Source organism: Ananas comosus, linkage group 20, assembly GCF_001540865.1.
Source record: "Ananas comosus cultivar F153 linkage group 20, ASM154086v1, whole genome shotgun sequence".
NCBI lineage: Eukaryota > Viridiplantae > Streptophyta > Magnoliopsida > Poales > Bromeliaceae > Ananas > Ananas comosus.
This window is the reverse complement of record NC_033640.1, coordinates 10,063,544-10,069,220: the sequence shown is the minus strand read 5'-3', so window position 1 is coordinate 10,069,220 and position 5,677 is coordinate 10,063,544.

Below are 5,677 nucleotides of genomic sequence, written 5' to 3'. Positions count from 1 at the left end.
TCTGTGTTGCAGAAGCCTCCTCATTGGTTTAATACTTTTCATTTGTGTGATCTCTCTACTTGTTAGTTGAGGAGCTTTATTTTATTTTATTTTATTTTGTTTTATTATATTTGTTAAATTTTTTTAATTGAGTATTAATTAGTAAGGGAGGAGATATTAGGTCCACAAAGTCCTTAGACACACTTGTGCAACTTGGTTCAAGCTTGACTATTGCTTACTGGTTGTTGCAATTATTTTATAGTCCAAGTTTGACAACTTGCACATGCGCGTGTTAAACGAAATGTACTTAAACCAAGATTTATATTTTGTTTACTTTGTTGTGATTTTTTTTTTCCTTTTTTTGGCTAAGTATCCAAATTAACTTTCTTTCTTCGAATTTCTTAAGCACGTAGTAATTCGTTAAGGTTGAAAGTACAGATGCTGCACCTCAGCTAACAGAGAAGCACATCTAATTATATGACTTTTTGGGCAAATATTTTTTTCTAAGACATATTTTTTAGGCATATGTTCGATTAATCATGTGGAGCACGGTTTGGTGCAATGAGGACCAAGGATTTAAGCATTCAACAAAAGGAGATCCTTGTAGATATATAGGGAAAAAACAAAACAAATTAAGGGAGTATTAATTGGTAATGCCGAGACATTAATAATGTTGATAGTAATAGTAGCGACGGAGACGATAATGGTGATTATTGTGTTAAAGGTGGTAACGACACGATAGTGATATTATTTAGACATTATTGTTCTTTTTTTTTTTTTCTCGTTTGCTTTCATTAGAAGTGTGCAATTAATGGTGATATTACTATTGAAAAGCAAGGATAACTAAAGAGAACATCTAGCATGCTAAATCTCTCTATTTTCTCTTAGTATTAAATGCTTTTTTTGGGGGTCATTTTTTGTCTTTGGAATTTAATTTGGAGAAAAGGAAAAATTGATATTAAGATTACTTTTACACTACAAAATAATTCAGCACAACTAGAGATAATGTATACAAGCTATTCTTAGCAAAAGAGACACAAATGGATCGGGTATTCGGGCCTACGTTTGAACAAGCTTCGGTAGTGAGCCTATGGACCAAAGAGAAGGTCCAACACTTTTTTTTTTAAAAAAAAAAATTTGTGAATTTTCTCAAGGAGATGCCATGGAGGAAAAAAAAAAAAATCATGCAAAAGATGAGTAACATGAAAGGAAATTAATGATGTTTATAACAATCTCAAATAATTCATTAAATTAATCCTACAATAAGCCCATTTGTATGTAAGATGTATCAATGTTAGTAACTAATAATTAAATTAAACATTAATTGTTCTGGTTATATCAAACACATCTTTTGCTCTACCAGTTGGTAGTGTGTTTCATAATTTCAATGACCTTATAAGGATTCAACTAGAATCATGAAGAACTTCAATTAAACATTCCTGTTTGATTAACAGTTTTTTAAGAAATAGTTTTATCAATGCTTGTAAGAAGAACTCACAATTTATTTATTTTTTGAAATATACCATCATTCTANTTTTTTTTTTTTTTTTTTTTTTTTTTCTTTTATAAGATCACTAGTTATTTCATCCTTTTCAATCCCTTTTGTGGCTGTATAATAGTTCTCAATATGTAATTGAAGTAAATTTGTATGGAGAAGGCAAGGACTTGAAAAACCTAGAAATTTAAAAGACAGAGTACTATAAATAGCAAGATTGAAAAAGCCTACACTGTTGTCAAGTAAGCCAGCATCCTGCCTACATTACAGAGACCTTGATGGATCGAGTCACAATCGAGATCCATAGAAGTGAATTGGCTGGCTCTTTTCTAATAGCTCGAGCTTTTGAAACTGTAGTTAACGCAAATGATCTAACATACGCTGCAAAAAAGATAGAGTCATTAATTGTGGTCCAATTTAGCAACAGGAGATATTAATGTTAATTCTAATGAGACCCACTTGAAAAGCACCCAACTAGATTCAACTTTGCCCCAAGGATTAGGTGGACCCTTCAACAAGTAGAGGATGATGATGCACTACATGTTGCTTTTGTTCCTTTGAAAGGGTGAAAAGAGTAGCTAGGTGCATCAATCACTGGTGATGTTAGCCATTTATATATATATATATATATATCTATTTATTGGTAAATAATTAATCCGCTTTCGTGGCGAAATCCCAACCAAATATATGTTGTACGGCAAGAATACTTTTTACATATACCAATATGAGCCCACAACATACAAATTAATATATTTGTAGAGATATTTCCATACTAAATTATTGCAAGTGTAATTGGATTATGATATTATTTAATATTATAAAGTTGTTCACTATGTTGCAAATTTGCAAGCATACACATGCGCTAGAGAAAGAGTCAATCACAATTTGCTTAATTAGTGACAGTAGGTAGTGATGATGATGATATGTAAGATACAAATTTTGATTGGGATAAGATTTTTTATAAGATAAAATTAGCTATCATATACATTGTAAAGTTTGTTCTATTGGTTTAAATGTTCTTCATTCTTTCTTTGCTAGAAGGAAAATATGTTGATCATAATTAGAATTCTTTAGCTTCACTAATTTCTTGTTCATACCACTCCCCCAAAAAAAAGATGATAGGATTTTATATATGTGACATGTAATTTATCTCATTCTCTCTTAAGATAGATATCTTTTAGCTTTCTAATCACATTTATTTGATATAAATTATCAAAAATACTATTATGTAATAATTATTTCGCATGATATCAGAGCTGAAGGTTCCGAGTTGCTTACTATTAGATGACGAATACATAATTCAAACAATGTCATTAAATAAATGTACTAATCTATCCTCTATGTATCTTATGAAAGGAAGGATTTGTATTTTATGTAATAATAGAAACAGTAGGATACCTTCTTCACAAAATGCTAAGGAATAAGTGCAAATTAATGGCTTGATTAATGGTTTTAATATTTAAATGCAAGATCAAAACAAGTAAAATTTTAGATATCCATTTTGTTGGTTTGTTCATCATTAATTAATTGACCTATTTAAGAGTGCACTTTATGATATGATATTAAAGTCTTTTTAAATAAATTAGAACTTCATTGAACCTTTTCTTTAATCCATGATCTGCTTACACATTGCCCACTAATAAGTAATAATGGATGCTGATGTATGAGAAGAGAAATAATACAAAGGGCTTGTTTGTGATTGTTTTGCTTGTTTAATTCTTACAAAAACTTCTTAAATCTTCAGTGCAAACATATAATTCATGTCAAATAGGCCAGTTCTATTGAGTCATATAAAATGATAAAGAGTCTAGCTAGTAAAGGAAAATAAAAAAAATAATAATGTTGAATATATTTTTTGTAACTATTCGGTCCAATAATATTAATAATTTATTGGGTCTAAACTGCTGAACCAAAATATGTAAGCCTAGTTATTATTGTTATAGCCCTCCGTCCTTTTCAACGAGGAGATGATCTTGTTAGGTTTAATTTTATTTTTTTTTTATTTTTTTTTTTATATAGGCACCGGTAAAAACATATTTTCTAACTCAGAATCATTAAACGATATATGAGAGACATTTTAGACTTTCGGCTGGTAAAGCGGCCAGTTTAATAATAAGAGGAATGCTTCAATACACCAGATAAATTAAATATAGCCCTTCATATTTTAAGGGCGAGATTGTCTTTTGCATAGTGATTACCTGCTCAACAGATTACAATTCGTAAAGGTAATATGGAAAAACAAATAAAAACTAATTATCAAATTTGATCAACCCTACATAAATATATGTTTTCTTTTTTAATTTTGTTACTTACCAAATTAGATAGTACTAATTTGATAAGTAATAAACTTTTATAAAATTGAATTTAAAAATCAATTTGAGCTTAAACTTTAAATGATCTATCGCTAAAAAATTATAAGAATATATAGATTAGATATTAGTTCAAAAATTGAAGTAAAATGGACATGAATTTCTCTCTCAACCAAAAAAAAAAAAAGAAAAGAAATGGGATTTGGAGGAAGATGAGATGTTGTCGATGGGAAATTAAAAAATGGAAGAGGAAGAATAGACATGAATTTCTCTCTCAACAAAAAAAAAAAGAAAAAAGAAAAAAAAAAGGAAAAATAGCTTCGGAGAAGAGGAGAAGATGATGGTGGTGGGTGAAAACTTAAGTAATAGACATGGATTTCTCTCTCAGCAAAAAAAAAGAAAAAAAAGTAAAAAAAGAAAAAATAGCTTCGGAGAAGAGGAGAAGATGATGGTGGTGGGTGAAAAGTTTCCATGGTATATTAAGATATGAAAATTTACCAAAATGCCCTCGGTGCAAAAAAAAAAAAAAAAAATTGCCCTCTTGAAGAGTTGACCGGTACCGATGGTATCAAATACCAGTCATCCTCTTTTAAAGGATGCATCTTGACCGTCCATTTAAAAAATTTTAATGGTTAAGATTTTTTTGGTGTATAGGAGCATTGCTCTAACAACTATCCCCTAACTCTATTTACCTGTAAACAAATAATACACAGTCTATATGCAGGATTTCGGGCGCTCGCCCTAAACTTCGGACACCTGATCTATTGTTGGTGTGCCTGGTTGAGAAATAGGGCACCTAGTTGATTTGCCCTCGTTACAATCCGGACACCAGCAGGGCATTTCAGGCGTCGGAATGTTTATTCTGTCACACAATCTGTGCTCTTGGGAAAAAGGATCCGAAATCCATTCGGGCGCCCACAATAGATCATCCGAAAGTTCTTCCAGGCGCCCACAGAAGATTCAAGCGTCCGAACTCTTTGTATAATAAAACCTACTCTCGGATAGGGAGTCAAAATGTTATTCGAACGACCACGGGTGGGGTTAGAATCAATATTCAGGTGCCCACAGGGTATTCCGAGCACTCGAATCTTGGATTCCTCCCAACTCTCTGGGAGAGCATCCAAATGATTCAAGCACTCCCAAGGGCCATTTAAAACTTTTTCGGGTGCCCAAACCCCTACTCCGTGCGTCCGAATTGGTCCGGAACTCAAATTTCTGAGTTTTGACGCGCTATTTTGATCCGAATTGATTCAAATTCGATCCAAACTTACTCTAAATCTCTCAAAATCTACTTTAATCATGTCTAGCATAATTTAATCTGTACTTTATTAATTTATCAAAAGTCTGATATATTACAGATTTTCCTGAGCTTTTCTACATAGAATTCACATCAGAACAAAGTAAGGTCCATCTTTTATTTGCTTTGCATTCGCATGTAGGCCGAATCTCCCAAACCTGTTAACAAGTGTTGCCACCTTAAGCGATGGTTGGCATTCGTACAGTAAATTAACCAGTCTAATCCTAGCTTTGAATGCAATCTTGTGTGAGGTGGCCTGCGTCCTAGTAGAGCACCAATTTGAGGCACCGGAGTCAGAACACTTGCAATGAAGCAGTCANTATAAAATATTTTTTTATGCCAAAAATACCCCTCTTCCTTTTTCCCTGTTGCTTCGCCTCCTTCCGGCTCGCCGCCTCGCCGCCACCTCGCAGCCTCACCCTCCTCCACTGCCTCGCCCTCACCCACATCCCCTTCGCCGTCCTCCGCCGCCTCGCTTTTGCCTTCTTTGTTCTTCTCCTACTGTCGCCCACCTCGGTTTTCTTCTACTGTCGCCGAAATCGATGGCGGCGAGGGGGCATGAGGAGAAGGGGAGCAGGTGGAGAAGAAAATGGAGAG